We start from the raw sequence: 18,588 nt of genomic DNA, 5'->3' as shown, positions 1-18,588 counted from the left end.
TCGTTGTCCCAAGTCTGGTGTGTACCCTACAACACTATCACTCACGTTTTTAAATGTGCGTTCATTATTGGCTGTGGTCCCGCACTTAAGTTGTACCAAAACTAAATGTACGTTAAACGAATTTTTGATGACAATTACATCGCCTGACCTAAATAATGTACGGATTTGCTTGCAAATGTCATTATAAAGATAAGCGTTTCAGAAATAAAAGATTTACGAGACCTAACTCTAAAAACGACAGAAAGCCTTCTTACCGGTACTAAACTCACTACGAGCATGCATGAAAAACGTAACACAAAGAAACCACAGCGAAACAAAACCAAAATGAATTACACAATATGTACGAATGTGGTGATCGATCCGGTCATAAAGCAAAACGTTCTGAAAAAAATATATAGCTTATAATGTGGAGTGCTTTAGATGCCGACTTTCAGCTAAATATAACCACCGGTATAAAACCATATCGTATAAATTGCCGGTTTTTCATTACACGCCTTTTTTAAATCCTGTTTCTTATTACCCAAAAACACTGTTTTGCATAATGCTGGTCGAAACCTATTGTTCGCGTTTCCATAAGTTGTGTCAAGGGACACGGCCACAAAAGAACCCTGCGGGCAAACGCGACGGAATTTTGGCGAAAACTATTGAAAAAAATATTTGGCGTTAAAACAAACAAGTTGGAATGGCTGGGTGAGTGGCTCCGAGGGTGTCCAATATTCGATGTCGTCATTAACGCCGGCGACAATGGTCGATAACGTCTCGTCCGAATTTTGCATGAAAGGCGCCGGAGGTTCTTGAAATTTTTAAGTCGATAGAAATCGGCGAATCCAGCGCTGTATCGTTTTGATATTCATCATTATTTTGTTCTGCGTTATTTAAACAGTTGTTAACATCTTTACTGGTTACATTAGAATTCCAAATATTTTCCCAACAAGCTGTTGATTGTGGATTAAAGGAATTCATTCAGTTTACACAATTTTTGAAATCCGCAAACGCAATATATATTTTTAGCGCCTTCTATTACCAACCTCTTCTTTCAGATGTCGATCAGTCTGCGTCTTCTTCGTGCACACATTTGCCTTCGCCTCTGTTGCCTGCACCACCAAAGACTTCCCGGACTTTGGTTACCGCGAAGGACTTAACAAAAAATCAAAACGACGCTCCTGAAGAAGAAAATCTCTTGTGAAAAAAAATTCAGGAAACTTACTTTTCCAAAGCAAGCTGATTAGTTGTTCATTCACGTTATTGTACACTTTGAGTTGAATTGTCCATTGTGATGTCATAGTATTGCATTGTGCTAATGAGCGTTACGTTTGTACAGCTTGTTGCGCTGTCACTGTGAGCTGTACGGTCACGGTTTTTTAAAACTGTTCGTAATTGCTTCGCTCAAATAAAGTGATTGGTTAGAGGTTAACACAGCCGAGCTGATAGCAAAGAAACAAGTGCACCCGTCCCATTGATACCATTAAAAACAAATGTTATTTTGTGTATATTTTTAAGGGACCGTGAGCAATTTAAAAAGTTGCCGAGGGACCGTTGCGCAATTTTTCTAAAAAAGTTAAGCCTTCCCGCGGCCCTTTGGTTTCGCCTCTTTTGCCTTCACCACCAAAGCCTTCCCTTTGGTTTCGCCTCTTTTGCCTTCGCCACCAAAGCCTTCCCTTTGATTTCGCCTCTTTTGCCTTCGCCACCAAAGCCTTCCCGCGGCCTTTTGGTTTCGCCTCTTTTGCCTTCACCACCAAAGCCTTCCCTTTGATTTCGCCTCTTTTGCCTTCGCCACCAAAGCCTTCCCTTTGATTTCGCCTCTTTTGCCTTCGCCACCAAAGCCTTCCCTTTGGTTTCGCCTCTTTTGCCTTCGCCACCAAAGCCTTCCCTTTGGTTTCGCCTCTTTTGCCTTCGCCACCAAAGCCTTCCCGCGGCCTTTTGGTTTCGCCTCTTTTGCCTTCGCCACCAAAGCCTTCCCGCGGCCTTTTGGTTTCGCCTCTTTTGCCTTCGCCACCAAAGCCTTCCCTTTGGTTTCGCCTCTTTTGCCTTCGCCACCAAAGCCTTCCCTTTGGTTTCGCCTCTTTTGCCTTCGCCACCAAAGCCTTCCCTTCGATTTCGCCTCTTTTGCCTTCACCACCAAAGCCTTCCCTTTGGTTTCGCCTCTTTTGCCTTCGCCACCAAAGCCTTCCCTTTGGTTTCGACTATTTTGCCTTCATGGTTTCGCCTCTTTTGCCTTCACCACCAAAGCCTTCCCTTTGGTTTCGCCACCAAAGCCTTCCCAGCCTTTTGGTTTCGACTATTTTGCCTTCATGGTTTCGCCTCTTTTGCCTTCACCACCAAAGCCTTCCCGGCCTTTTGCCTTCACCACCAAAGCCTTCCCGGCCTTTTGGTTTTGACTATTTTGCCTTCATGGTTTTGCCTCTTTTGCCTTCACCACCAAAGCCTTCCCGGCCTTTTGCCTTCACCACCAAAGCCTTCCCGGCCTTTTGGTTTCGCCTCTTTTGCCTTCACCACCAAAGCCTTCCCGGCCTTTTGCCTTCACCACCAAAGCCTTCCCGGCCTTTTGGTTTTGACTATTTTGCCTTCATGGTTTCGCCTCTTTTGCCTTCACCACCAAAGCCTTCCCGGCCTTTTGCCTTCACCACCAAAGCCTTCCCGGCCTTTTGGTTTCGCCTCTTTTGCCTTCACCACCAAAGCCTTCCCGGCCTTTTGGTCAATAGATGTCTCTTGTCATATGAAAGAAGTTGACTTGGGCACTTCAAAATGAAAATATTTGGCTTCTTTCTTGGCGCAGCTAGAATGGCAGCGTTAATTTTTGATACTTTGCTGCCTTCGCGGTTTCAATGTTGAGGGTGGATGCCACAACAGGACACCTGTAGTAACAAAATGCACAGATGAATTACAAATATTGATTTTTGAGAATAAAAATTTCTTGGTAATAAACATAAATATAATTAGGATTGCTGTAGCTCTGGCTTATTTACCTTGGTATTGGAATATATTATTTTGGTCATGTTAATAGGATGACCTATCTGGAGGTTGATGGTTGTAGCAGACTTTCGGGTCGGTCTTCATTTGGCTTAGGTTACTTAGAATATTGTTTGTTCCAAGAGTCAGGTCAACCACATCGACAAACGGAAAAAACAATTCAGACTCTCCAAGTTAGCCCAGGTCGGGACTACAGAGTTGGATAAATTGTTATTGTAATTGATGAAATTAATTACAGATTTTAATGTAATTGAGGGGCAATTTCATTCTGTGTAATTTTAATTTAACAAAATATTAGTCTTTACCAAAAAAATCGTGTAGACCTTTAATCAAGTCTTTTCCACTATATAAATGACAGTTTGGAGCAATGAAAATTCTGCTGAGTTGCAAATCAATGTGACGCCCATGGGGGTTGTTTATATTGTTGACTTAACGAGCCAAATACCACCACTGAAAATGTTGTTTCTGTCTACAATGAAGAATTTTTTACATATTATCAAACATTTATAAATATTTACTAGCCTAAAAAGCTTAAACAACAACAAACGGACTCTGATTTGGAGGGAATAACATAAAGGGTCCAGGGGCGGATCTCGATTTTGGGGAGGGCATTAAAATTGTTATGATATCACAAAGTGGCTTATAATTTAAAAAGTAGATGTCAAACAATGAACACATGAGAGATCTCCACTTATTTAAACCTTTTATACTGATTTCATGCTTTGTTGTGTTAATTCTGCTTTTGTGCTGTCTGTCCAATACTTTACATTAAAATTCCACATGTGAAAATGAGTTGACTGAAGAACAATGGTTCAAGACACTTAAGTTTTAGCAGTTTGGACTGTATTTGTTACTTGTTAAGCCCAATTTGAACTATGTTTAGTCAGAACAAAATTATATGGTTCATTGAGATCTAAGTTGTAGACAGGGGTTGGGCACAATGCCACCCTAAAACAACAAACAATGCTTTAGCTGAGAATTACACGCCTGCAAAATGTAAACTTTCATATTCTAGGTTTTTCTATTTCAGCAAAAGGTCTCACTTGGATGTACAATAAAAGTTGACCCCCTTGGATTAGTACCGGGTAATTTTTTGCAGAAATTTAATGTTATTTGCAATAAGGCAATTGCATTGTGTCATCACCCCTTTTAAAACACGATTAACACAATGTTTAATTTTTGCACTTGGGGTGACATTTTTATGTGGCTTCTATGCAGGATAACAAATGTGGAGTCAATGTTCGAACATGTCTGTCAAAATCAGCTTAATGAAAACCAATAAAGAGCATGAACATTTTTGTGTGCCAACTGTTTTTGTAAATTGAAGTTTACCAACTCAACTCAAATATTAAAGGCATAGGACAATTACCTAAGGGTATGAGGCAGACAGGTCAAGAGCCACTGGTCTAGAGCAGTGCTCCGCCACCAATGTGCCGTGGCGTTCCCGGAGGTGTTTACTTGTGTTTAGTCAATTTATTTAATTGTACCCTTTACAGTATAATTGAATGAAAGTAATAACCAAGGTGTGTACTTTCTAAATTTTCCATAATATTTAAAACTAAAATCTATGTTACATCAATCGCCCGAAGTCTGATTTCAAAACAGTTGTTTAACTAACTCAATAACATAGGTATAAATATTCCGCAATTGTTTTCTAACCACAATAGAATAAGATCTAAAACCGCCTAAATATACCTAAACCTGTCAGAATAAGTTTGTAGAAGTGGGTTAATTATGAGTTCTCATTAATGTCTTTTGCCTCGGTCAATTAACCTTTCTTCTCCAATGGGATTATCTGAGTCTGATTAAAGTCCACACAGTTTTTGTTGGCTGGTGTTAAGCAAGCCAGCAGGCAACAACCGTTCCATTTATTCACTATAGACATGTCTGGGCTATATTCATATAATGATCTGGCTTGTACAAGTTGAGAATTTGCATGAAAAAATGGTGACACGGAAATATAATATTATACAGCGGCCTACTTCTCAAAGGGTGCGGATGTTTGACATGGCGATTACTCATATCGTTTTTTACAGTATGTCAAACACAGCACATCCATTATGTGAACTGTGCAGTGGCTTGGTTCACAGATGAAAGCTGAAGTTTTTGGTAAGCGACGTCGCTGACATTAGGGCATAGAACGCCTAAACGGCGTGAAATCGCAACACATTTAAAATACACAATTCATAAACATTTCAAATGACTCGAAATGCTTCAAGTTCAAAGTTCATGGGAATTCAGGTAACTGTTAAAATATTGAAACTTCCGGAATGTTCCTTAGTCTAGGTCGCCTTATATAGCATGTCAATTTTTAGTTTATTAGAATTAGAATAGAATGAGACCTGCTAACATATTAGAATAGAAGGTGACCTGCTAACAAAATAAAACTACAAAATGTGTTTTGGATGCTGTTGCTGAAAGTGTACAACTTTGTGTGAAAGTGAATTGCCGAGCGCTGCAATTTTTTTGTTCATGAAATGCTTTCGAATAGCTACTTATAGACATGTAAAGAAAGGATATTTAAAATGTCCGTTTGGTCTTTTTCGCTCATTAGAAATGTAATTGTTTTATATTCAATTTCAATGTTCATGTAAGTTGTCAAAAAAGAAACAAATTTCTTTGCGCATCACAGCTAAACAGTAGTTTTTTACCGCGAACATCTCAATCTAAATAAGTTTCCACAACTGAGAAAATTTGTCGCTTCTAAGGTGGCATTGTTCAGTTCAACGAAGGCCTACATGTGTGAGCAATTTTTTTGTGGTAGTCACTAACACAGTGGTAGGCCAACTGTGGACCGCAAGACCGCAAGTTATTTGTGAATAGCTTGGTGTTATCATGTACCGTAGATGTTGGCCGCATGATAACCGTACATTCATTGCACTTTATTTTAACAATTGGTGTGTCATATAATGTTTTAAATTGGCGTAGCTTGGAAAGACCCACGTGCCAAATGTGATCTTGTGAGCCTGTAAAACTATATTTTTTGCCAACTTTAACTCTTATGTAAATAATGTTTTATATTATAGCATGGCAGTGTTTTGGCCATTAAGCGCCATAGAATATTTCACCTTAAAACCAAATATCCCCCTGAATCCGCCACTGTTTTCGTAGTGGTTTTACTTAGTGGGCCTTTAAGTAGCTCTGAAAAGACTACTTTGGGCCGAAACAAACCACTGCACTATCAGGTAGACGACGAGATATGCAAGTGGCCCGTGGTCCAATCCGAATAAACATGGAAAAAACACTAAAACAGGATAGTTCTCTTTAAGCGTTATAATATTAGCATTAAAAGTTGATAAAAAATTGTTTGAGAGGCATTGTTTTTTTTACATGCATGGGAGTTGCCAGGCCATATAGCCATTGAAAAAAAATGAGAACATACAAAACGAAATGAATGATTCTTAACCTTATTAGAAATAAAAACTTACACAAAACATAATCACATTAAAAGAGGTAAAATATATAGCTTTGGTGACATGCCTGTATCCAACCGATGTCATAAAAAATTAAAAGCGCATTCTTGTCTTTTCTTATAAAAAGGGCTACCGAAATTACTTTACAAAGTCTCACTTAACTATATAGTTCAGGGATGGCAAAGCCTTTTTATCACGCGAGTCACAAACACCATGTCAGTCCTTACAAAATGCACAAATATATTTAATTATCAGCTAATTTAATGCGAAACTTTGCTGCTTTGCCGTTTTAAGTGTTATTGTCAGGGTTGTTAAGCAAGGTTTTTGTACGATTTTAAAATTCGGATTCTCATCAATATTTTAAAACCTTAATAGTTAAATGCTGCAGCATTTTTTATAGGATTACAGGAAATCAAAAGCAGACTTTTCAGAATTTTTTATTCTGCGAACTCTTATTTCCCTTAAAAGAATAGCCACCCTTTGCATTTTACAGAGATAAACAAATGCAGTATGGCAAGAGCTGGCGACTATGTCGGCCGAAGAATCAGACTTAACTGAAGAAATTGGTTAAAAAAAAACGTGTGCACGTTCTACGCATATTCAATCCAATATATTTTTTAAATGATGAATATGTAGGAACATTATGCACTGAAATTGGCAGGACCATTCTTAAAAAAGGACGAAGAACGTTGTTTAGCAGGGAAAAGCCAGTGTTTAACATAAAGATTGTTTATTAGTTTAAAAAGTGCTAAGTTTTGATAGAACTGTGGTGTATTTGCAGTTTTACTTGATTTGGCAAGTACTTCCTTATTGAGTTAAAAAAGCAATCATGATAGTCGCCATTCCTGTTAAATAGACAGGTATGACATTCACATGGGCATATCAAGGATGTACCAGGTCATGCTGTTCCATCTAAGGCAGGGGTGACGAACACGTGGCCCGCAAAAGAATTTTGTGTAGCCCGCGAAGCATTCGGGTGAGGACAAGGCAGTCTTAAAGTTTCTTTGACCCGCTTCTACTCTTTGCGATGCGATATCAAAAGCTGATAGCCGGAGGGGGGGGAGGGCGCGCCCCCCTGGCAATTCTTAAGGGGGCGCAAGCTTTACTTAATTATTTAATTTTCTTCAGTGATTTTGATGGTTTTGTTTAGGTTAGGCACCACTCATACAGATGTACAAACTCTGTTTTTTCCCAATTTTACCTTTGAAACTGCGCAAAATTGTCGCGCTACATGGCAATTTCAATTATCTACTTTTTTTCTTTAAGTACAAATTCTCTTTGAGTGCCATTTCATGTTTTCTGTCTATACGTTATACATATATCATCGAAGAAATAACAGCCCTATTTAATTTCTGTTTTGCTAACTACTAGATAAACGATACGCTTACCTATTTTCATATTGCCTCAGTGATATTAATCAAAAAATGCTGAATTGCTTTTCGTAGGGGCATAGAAAAATAACAAAAGGGGGGCGCGGCTAAAACGAACCACTGGCGTATATCATGCAGGAATCGTAGAAACTGTTGTGTTAATCCATACAGTAACCATCAATTCAGGATTCAACTGTTTATTCATTGTTGTGTCAAAAAATATCCTAATAATAATTAAATTTAACACCATGAGCCTGTTGCTGCTTCAGTACATTGCAGGAGTAACTAGTTGAGTTTAAGCTTAGCTGCCATTGAACATTTTTTTATGATTTTAACAGGTTTTATAGCTTGAGTTGAAAGCTGTGTGGCCCGCTTACTCGGCGGTAACTGCCAAAGTGGCCTGCGACAGCAAATAGGTTCGTCACCCCTGATCTAAGGCCTAAACTATATTTTTGGCTGTTTGAATCACGTAAACGCCAAAAAATTTCGCGCTTGGCATGAACGTTGCCCTCGTTTAGCCATTGTTATGTCTCTGAAGCATATCTATTCAGCCAAAAGGTGCTATGGCATGCTGCACTTCACTGTGTAACTCTAATTTCGGCAAATAATTTCTATTAACTTGGATTATAACACACCTTTTTTTTTATAAAAATTTCCCCCAGTTCAAAAATACAAATTTTCTCCCAATTTTAAGAAGTTTTTTCTCGCTTTTCAATTTGATTTTGAGCTGCATGTGTGCAAATGAGATTGCTCCAAAACAGCTTATTTATGTAACAGTGTTAGAGTAAGAAAAGCAGACATGTTCACCCCCAGACTGTACTTCAGCATACCCCATATGTATTTCTTTATATCACAAAAAATTGCGCGCCTTTAGCGTGATTTTTTGCTAATCCATTTACTTCTTAATAGTCTTGTTTATCACCTAAATATGGCAATGTTGATACATTTCTTTGACAAACACATCATTTAAGTTTTTGGGCACAACGAAAAAACCGAAGAATTTGCGCCAAAAATGCTCGTCACCAGTAGGCTGGCAAGATTCTGTCAGCCTGAACAAATGCTTTTAGTTGTTGAAAAGCAGTTAACGTAGACCTACTTAACATCCCTAAAACACCTTTGCATGACCCACAGAGACAAAGTGGGTCATTAAAAATCGGACAAGTGGGTCTTAAAAAAAATCTGTGGTGGGTCACTGGTACGCCATCCCTGCTCTAGTCTAAAGACTAGCGGTTAATGCCTGGATAATTAATTGTAAAGTTTGATCACCTGCACGGACATTAATTGTGACATATTTTTAGAAAGCTGTAAATGGCTTCATTTGACGTTGTTATTTTTATTTTCAGATTAAATTATTATTTGTCAAATATAGAAGTTTTTATAGTCCATATACATGTAACCTTCGGGAGACATGCTATTCTACTTAGTTTACACAGAAAACTGAAAGTTGGCTTGAAAGCACAAAAAAAATTCAAATGCACTTACCATGTTAAATTGAGTTGAAGATGTTTTCTATAATTTCTTACAAAACGATGACCATCCTGCAAAGACTCTATATCACAAGATGTGTATTTTGCTCTCCTGTCTGTAGTTTCAACCTTCATTGTTTTTTCCAGATTTAATCTTGTCTGCTTTGGGCAACTTTACATCAGTAATTCCCAACCTTGGGCTAAGGGCATGTCGTTGTATTATTTGTAAATGAAATACTGAAAAGAAAAAACTGAATTATATAAAATTAAGTTTAGAAATAGAAAAACCACCAATTAACAATTGTGTTTATTGCAGATGCCTTAATGTACCAATAGTCTTTGTGACATTACCATTGTGTTGGTCTTCAATCAATTGCAGCAGGAAAAAACATCTGTAATAACATTTACACATAATTAAATTTGTGTAACACAATTTCCCTTACTTATAAATGGATGTTCAGGATTAAACAGGGTAAAAAAATTGTTTTACAATTGTGGCATTAGGTATACAAATTGACTTTTGAATAATAGTTTCATTAGTATAATATAAATATTCACATCAGAAAAAATAATAACGAATAGCTAAACAAATTGATTTTGGCCCATTGTTGTATCACTGTTTCATTGTTAAGTCTAATAATACCATTAACTGAGATAGGTCTATCAACACTATTATTGAAGATAAGTCTAATAATAATCCTTCCAAAATTAAGCCTATTTCTGCAACTCTGCCAGAACTAAACCTGGCATTTTTCATGAGTTAGTCGTCCCATAACACTTTGATATCAGAAATTAAAAAAATGCCTACTTTTATAAAGTCAGTTACATGTTTCTAATATTTCCCTTGGAAGTTATCTGAATATAGAACAATATCCACTTATCTAAACAGAAATTTTGAGGGTCATATATTTTAAACCCCACATTAATAGTGTTGTCTGGCCCTTTATTTTTTACTGAAATTGAGCTTAGAAAATTAAAATGATATGTTTGATGCTTAGTCGGCATTATTTGTTTACTGGACAACTGAATTTCAAGGATTTTTTGCTATGTGTATAGCACTTAAAGTTTTTGTAGTTTCAGAAGCATGAAACGTGATCATGAGCGATTTACGCAATATAGACTTTTCGAAGTAACATTTTTTTGCATGGTTTGGCTTTATACTACATAACAGAAATTTTGGAAAGTCTATCAAGCTCAAAGTAAAAACATTTCCACCACACTAGAATTAAAAAAACAATCTTCACAAAAATTCTACTTTTCAGGCAAAATTATGCTATTAAGATGTGACACCCTAACCTCGGGACTATTAATTATAAAATCACTAAATGTTTTAACCTTTTAATGAGCTGTAACCCCTTCCATGGACTCTCAACAAATTTTGGCCCCCATGTTAATGTTTCAAAAAATAATGTCACAATAGAGGAAACCTCAACTGAAGTTTAAGTTAACTAACAAATTAATTAATTTCACAAATAAAAGCAACAAGACCTGATATGTGAAGTAAACTAAGAAAATATGACAAAATAGAAACAATGGCTAAATCAACAAATTATATTTGGCCTAGCACTGCCGGTCTAACTTTGGGTTGCTGAAACTCAATGGTAGAATATTCAGGTAACTAAATTCAAGTTGATTTAAATAATCTAATTTGTCAAACTGGACACTATTGAAGGCTTAAAAGAAAAAACATAATTCCTCTGCTTTTGTGTAACCTTGATTTAAAGATAAAACAGTATATTCAATGAAAATGATGTTACAACTAAGTTTTTATCAATATTCATATGATGAGTATACCCCAAAACAACAAAAGGGGTACACCCTAAAAAACAAAAGGGGGTACAAACTAAAAAAACAAAAACAAAGGGCGTATACACTAAAAAAAAAAAAACAAAGGGGGTAGCCTTGTACTTCTTGTCTAATATTTGGTTGCTCATTGAATTTGTGGAGAATGGTGAATTAATTAAATGAAAACAAATTCAAACTGATTTAATTATCCTAGTGCTACTTAAGGAAGTTGTTTGATTGAAGACATATTACGATGTGCACTCTAAAAAAAGAGAAATTATGTACAGGAGAAAATAAAAACAATGACAAAATCAACAAATTATTCAGCCTAGTACTTCCTGTCTAATATTTGGTTGCTCCTAGAATTCATGGAGAATGGCGAAGTAATTAAATGAAAACAAATTCAAACTGGTTTAAATATTCTAGTGCTACTTAAGTAATTTGTTTGATTGGGGGAAGACATATCTAAAGTCATTTTTGATACTTACAACAAACATTTGATGTGTTCTTAAAATAAGAAGTGTAAATTGAAGAAAAATTATAAATAGGAGAAAATAGAAACAACAAAATCAACAAATTATTAGCTAGCCTAGTACTACTTGTCTAATATTTGGTTGCTCCTAGAATTAATGGAGAATGGTTAAGTAATTAAATGAAAACAAATTCAAACTGTTTTTATTATCCTAGTGCTACTTAATTAATTTGTTTGATTGAAGACATATGATGTGTACTCCAAAAATGGACAGGAGAAAATAGAAACAACGACAAAATCAACAAAAGCCTAGTGTAGTGAAGTAATTAAATGAAAACAAATTCAAACTGTTTTTATTATCCTAGTGCTACTTAATTAATTTGTTTAATTGGGGGAAGACATATCTAAAGTCATTTTTATTACTTGCAACAAACATTTGATGTGTACTCTAAAAAAGTGTAAATTGAAGAAAAATTATGAATAGGGGAAAATAGAAACAACAACAAAATCAACAAATTATTACCAAGCCTAGTACTTCCTGTCTAATTTTGGTTGCTCCTAGAATTCATGGAGAATGGTGAAGTAATTAAATGAAAACAAATTCAAACTGTTTTTATTATCCTCGTGCTACTTAATTAAATTGTTTGATTGAAGACATATGATGTGTACTCCAAAAATGGACAGGAGAAAATAGAAACAACGACAAAATCAACAAAAGCCTAGTGTAGTGAAGTAATTAAAAGAAAACAAATTCAAACTGATTTAAATATCCTAGTACTACTTAAATAAATTGTTTGATTGAAGACATATGATGTGTACTCCAAAAATGGACAGGAGAAAATAGAAACAATGACAAAATCAACAAAAGCCTAGTGTAGTGAAGTAATTAAATGAAAACAAATTCAAACTGATTTAAATATCCTAGTGCTACTTAAATAAATTGTTTGATTGAAGACATATGATGTGTACTCCAAAAATGGACAGGAGAAAAGAGAAACAACGACAAAATCAACAAAAGCCTAGTGAAGTAATTAAATGAAAACAAATCAAAACTGATTTAATTATCCTAGTGCTACTTAAAGTAATTTGTTTGATTGGGGAAGACATATCTAAAGTAATTTTTGATACTTACAACAAACATTTGATGTGTACTTAAAAAAAGAAGTGTAAACTGAAGAAAAATTATGAATAGGAGAAGATAGAAACAACAACAAAATCAACAAATTATTAGCTAGCCTAGTACTTCCTGTCTAATGTTGGTTGCTCCTAGAATTCATGGAGAATGGTGAAGTAATTAAATGAAAACAAACTCACACTCATTTATATTTGCAACCAATATGTGATGTGAACCCTAAAAAGAGAAATCTAAATTGAAGAAAAATTATGAACAGAAGAAAATAGAAACAACGACAAAATCAACAATTTATTTAGCCTAGTACTACCTGCCTAATATTTCGTTGCCTATAGAAGTCATGGTGGAAGTGAAAACAAATTTAAACCAATTTATCCTAATGCTACCGAAGTAATTCTTAGGAAAATAATCTGGGTATTACCAATGAAGAATATTAAAAACTAAAATAAAAAAAATTCCACAAAATTTACCTTTTTACTACCTAAAGTGATTTTAGATATTCTGAAGAAATTACAATGTGTTAAATAATAGGAACATCTGATTTATGTTTCCTGAAAAAGAAATGTCAATTTAAGAGAAATCACGAGCAACCAGGACAAAATAGAAACAACCTCGATTTATTTAGCCTAGTGATGCCTAATATTTTGTTGCCAATATAATTCATGTAGAAAATGGTAGTTTGAACAAATCCATACCGATTTAATTTAGCCTAGTGCTACATAAGTAAAAACACATCATATTGGAGAATAATGAGGACATAAAATGAAAACCAAATCAGTGATTTTAACCTTTAAACTAGCTTATTTCATATTAGATATCCTAAAGATATCAGACTATTCTTGATTTCTAAGAATTTTACGACTTAACTTTACAATAAACATCTTGTGTGTATACCCCCAAAAAAATTAAATGACAATTTAAAAAAAGTTAATTTTACTGGGGGTTTTACACAATAACATTTTGTATTCAAACTTGTTTGTGGTAAAAAATGCTTTTAGATATTATCTTACCCTGACATGAAAATCAAAAACATTTACTAAAAAATTTGAGTAATTTCTTCGGTTTAAGAATTTTACTAAAAATAATAGAAACGCCTTTAGGTGGTTGCAGTTCGAATTTTTCCTAGCATAACAAAAAAGTTTAAGAACCACTGAATATTTGGTCCTTTGTGTAGCCATGCTGCTAATGGGTAAATAAGTAGATTTCTAGATTTAAAGAATATTAAGTCCTAGTATGTTTTTAATTATATATCTTCCTACTTTGAGTGGATTAATCATAACACTCAAAAAACACAACAAAAACATGGTTTTGCCAATATAATGAGTTCAATGGCACACTTAACAACTTTTCACAAATTCATTTTGTTGAAGCACCTTATTGTACTTAATCAATTAAAACCGGCTTGATTATTTATGATTTGAACTGTGCTTAAATCAGGTTAGGCTATATCGATCCATCGGTCAAATGTTTTTTTTTGCCTGAGCGAACTGCACTTGTATTGGGGAGAGTGGGCAAGTGCAAAATAATAATTGTGTCAATTCAATTACATTAAAAGAATAGTTTGATAAGTTTAAAGGCGCAGGTTTGGATATAATACAATCAAAACAATATTTTAATTTGCTAGGATGGTTGTTAGCCTTTTGTTCCAGTATATTAGTTTTTATATATTTGTTGACCAGACCCTACTCCACCATTTTTACCTTTACACTAGAAAATAGCATTTGTACTTAGCTTTGGTTTTTTTCATGCTTGAGGTTTTCTCTTTCCATGAAGCCTTTGAGAAGGAATATTCTGCGTAGACCAAAAGACTTTTTTAAAATATTTAATAAATTATTGACAACCTTTTTAAAGCTATTGGGTAAGCCATCAATATTTAACAAACTATCAATCACTGTTTAACTTTTTCAAAGTATAAATTATTATAATATTATGATAACCGCTTATAAAGTTAATATTCAAAATGCAATTTAAGCTTGCAGATAGTTGCATAAAAATATTGCTAAAGTGTGAGAAAAAAATACGGGCAAGCTCTGTATACCAATGCACAATTGTTTTTTGTTGTTTAGGCAAAAAACCTGAAATAAATTTAGGCATACCAACCTATTTTTTTTGGCTAAAAAATGTTAATTGGTGTCTGTTTTTTTTCTAGGACGCTATTTAAAAGTTCATGAGATTCAAAAACATAAATTCATTGCACATTTTGCATTTCTTACTGACATTTCTAGTCAGTTAATCACCGTAAACAATAAACTCCAATATAGAGGACAACTAATCCACATTCTTTTTAGTCATTTTAAATCATTTAAAGAAAAATTAAAACTTAAAAAGCAACACAGCCTAAAACACCCTTCACACACATTCTTGTGATGAAGCAACAACATTGCAGACTACATGCCCAGCTTTGTGGACTGCATGCATCAAAAAAATTCGATCACAAGAGTATAAGATTACATTTTAACCCAACCATTTTCTGTTGAAGCTTCACATGCACCAACGAAGTTTCAATTGGAAATGATTAATTTACAGTGTAACAAGTTTGTTAAAAGCATATTCAGCAAAATACCACTAATTGATTTTTAGCAGGAGTGCCCTCAAAAGCAGGGCCGGGGAGCCGAAGCTGGAGCCCGGAGCTAAGCATTTTCTCTGGAGCCAGAGCCGGAGCCAATTTTATTATTTTTGTGGAGCTGGAGCCATTTTTCAATTTGTGGTGCTAAAGCTAAGAAATTATATTTTGTTCCATCTCCAACGTTAGTTAGCCAAAAGCAATTTTTAAAACTTGCCATTGAATAAGTGACTGGTGGCACCGAAGCTGGAGCCTTAGTGATTGGGTGTGTGTTTGATGGCTCCGAAGCTGGAGCCAAAGGATATGAGTTTTACTACTCCGGAGCCAAAGGATTGAGTTTTACGACTCCGGAGCCAAAGGATTGAGTTTTGCGACTCCGGAGCTGGAGCCGGAGCCATTTAATAATTGCCTGATGGCTCCGGAGCTAATGCTATTTTACGGTGGCTCCCCAGCCCTGCTCACAAGCAGCATAGTAAACAATGGTAATCTGGTCACTGACAATCTAGTTTTGAAATGTTACTTTTTTTCAATTATAAAGAGGATTACCAGAACGCCCAGTTTGGTGCAATGAATAGTAAAACGCTTTTATTTATCTTTATAGCAATTGTGGCATGCGAAAACACTTGTAAATTGGCCTGCAGTAGTTAAAAGGTTAGGCAGGCTTGCCTGAGAAATGCATATTCGGAAAATGGAATTTTTTACAGCGGAGTAGTATTTTAAGCTTCTAATTGCCTTTGTTAGTGATGATGCAAAAAATGACTACATTTCACAAAAAGAGTTTGCATTGGCATCAAGTGTATAGGAGTGTCTTTCTGGATCTGCTGGGATACTTGCGTGAAAAATTGTTTATGTATGTATGCTTGTACTGCTTTGATAACTAGTTTATAATGTCTATGTACGGTTATTTTTATCTTACTTAGGTTCAATTACAACACAATATCGGTAGTGAAATGTTTTATGGGAGCATTTAACAAAACTCTAAACAGCAACAAATCAAAACTTAGTTAAAAAACTGCTATGAACTTATCTTATACTGTTGTGTAAGACTAATCAGTTAAAAAAAAGAATATTAAAAACACTATTATATATTACTCGACGATTTAAACTGATACATTTATAATATTAAAAATACAGAAAAATGTTCCACAACTTACACCAAAAGAGCTCGTGAAAAAAGAAATTATTATCGAGAATTCGCCACTCGTGTCGCAACTTTTCAGCTAGGTGACGCACTAGTAATTACTTTTGTAAGTTATACAGTTAACAACTGTAACTATTTTTAAGTAAACTGTGTGGTCTTAAATTGGTATTTTACCAAATTAACCTCTTTGTTCTAGTCATTTTTTTTAGTTTGTTTTAGTCTTACTTATTTTACCTTAACTTGGTTGAGAACGTAAAATTTCTAAAATCGTCAATAGCCTATGATATTTTAGGCTTAACTATATAAGTAGAAAAGCAAAAAATATAGTTTGGTACATGGCTTTGCCTCCTCCTGGATCCGCTACTGGTAACTATGATTAAAAACCCGAATGTCAGGATACAACATTGAGACCTTTTAATAAAGATAAAAATGACGAAAGTGCGGTTGTTAGCCTATATATTTTGTCGGTGGTTATATTTTCAGGGCTTAGTGTTTATTTGATTTGATGTATTAGGGCGTCACAAAATAGCGTTATACTTACCAGGGTTAATTTTAAATATTATTAATTTCACTTTGGTTGTGGACTGGTATATTCGTTTGCATGTTCTATAACCACAAAACGTTTTCAATATATCTTCAAATCGTCTTAAACTCGCACTCGTCTTGGTCTTATTTTGGTCTACAGAAGGTCTAAAATCGTAACGGTAATAAACGTATGTTGAAAGACGTTTAGTAAACGTTTTTGAAAAAAACGCATTTAAGCAGCGACTTAAAAACATCTTTTTGTCGTCTAAAACTCGTTCTCGTCTTGCTCTTGTTTACGTCTTTTGCAAATCGTTAAGGTAAAACACGTTTAGAAAACGGTTTAGATAAGATGTCCTTTTGACAGTGTTGTAAACAAGACATTTTAAAATGACTTAAGTCCCAGTCGAGTCATTCGTAAAATAACTTAAGTCCAAGGCAAGACTTTTTGAATTTTTGAAAATAAATAACAAGTCAAGTCCCAGTCCAAGTCATCGGTTGCCCAAGTCAAGTCCCAGTCAACTCATAATTAGAGCAAGTCAACTTCAAGTCCAGCCCTTGTCAAAAAAGTAAAACTTTAAGTTATGAAAACCGGCAAACTCCTCCGATTATTATGAGCAACTCAAGTTAAAAATAAAATAAAAGCAACATATTGCAAGTAAATTCTTTTATGTGCAAAGATTGGGATAAATAACGTAATTTTATAAATAATTGCTTAATTAAAACAATTTATTTTAACCCAAGTCATTTGTCCAAATGACTAAAGTCAAGTCAAGTCATTTGCCCAAAAGACTTAAGTCAAGTCAAGTCATATTGCCCAAAAGACTTAAGTAAAGTCAAGTCATTTAAAATCAGTGACTTAAGTGCACTTAAGTCAAGTCATTAACTTAAGTCATTACAACACTGCTTTTTGAAGGCTTTGTTTAACTCGCCTAAAACTCGTTGGCAATTCGTCTTGGTTTTATTTATTTTCCAGCTAAAACTATACGGTAATGAACGTCTATAAAAACATGTTTAGTAGACGTTCTGGAAAATACCTTCTTAAGCGGCTACAAAACATCTTGGTTGTCTTAATTTGTTCATGTCATGTACTTGTTTAACTGGCGCGTATAGATAGTTTACAAACAAGTGTAATGAGCATAATTTGTAAAACAATGTCTGCCCAAAAAACATTTATTACAGTTAAGTTTTAGGAATTCAGCGGGTAAATGAGAACACATGCCATTGTAAACAAAAATGATTAGGACTTAAAGATGTTTTGCAGCCAAGTGAAAACGTGTATTTCTAAACAATATACTAAAGTGTTTCAAAAACGTTTTTCACCGTCCGTCGATGCATAAAGTTTCCGCAGATTCAACTAATGAAGGACAATTTTAGTATATTGCTTCCTTTCACCGCATCACATCAAACTATAAAGCAACAAGAAAATAAAACAAAAAATGTAAATTTCAAGGTTCAGTTTTATTTTTTTTAAAGTATGTGTTCTTCGTGAAGGGCAACTGAATGACTTGATCAATATTTCCGTAAGCAGTAGGTGAAGAGCTTGTAAAAACTGTAAAGATATAGAAAACTTAAATGTCTTACTTAAAAAATTTTCTCTTAAATAATTATAAGACAGAAAAAAAGTTATGTTAAGTACGGAAACAGCATCAAATATAATCTACTTCTATAACTACAGGAGAGAATAAGTAGTTAGTTGTTTGTAAGCGTGTCATTAAGATTATCCTGAATTTCTTAGCTGTCACCAATTTTTA

General features: G+C 34.8%; 1 long non-coding RNA gene across 1 annotated transcript; it reads right to left on the bottom strand.

Annotated features, from left to right (window-relative positions):
• Positions 1 to 2,766: 2,766 nt before the first annotated feature.
• Positions 2,767 to 9,363, bottom strand: LOC146145147 (uncharacterized). The gene is made up of 3 exons (XR_014498758.1): positions 9,236 to 9,363; positions 2,967 to 3,160; positions 2,767 to 2,855 (listed from the first exon to the last, which is right to left on the bottom strand). It is a non-coding gene; the product is annotated as an uncharacterized LOC146145147 (long non-coding RNA).
• Positions 9,364 to 18,588: the final 9,225 nt, after the last annotated feature.

Source organism: Ascidiella aspersa, chromosome 5, assembly GCF_963924565.1.
Source record: "Ascidiella aspersa chromosome 5, kaAscAspe10.2, whole genome shotgun sequence".
NCBI classification, from domain to species: domain Eukaryota; kingdom Metazoa; phylum Chordata; class Ascidiacea; order Phlebobranchia; family Ascidiidae; genus Ascidiella; species Ascidiella aspersa.
This window is presented reverse-complemented; position numbering and strand designations above follow the sequence as displayed.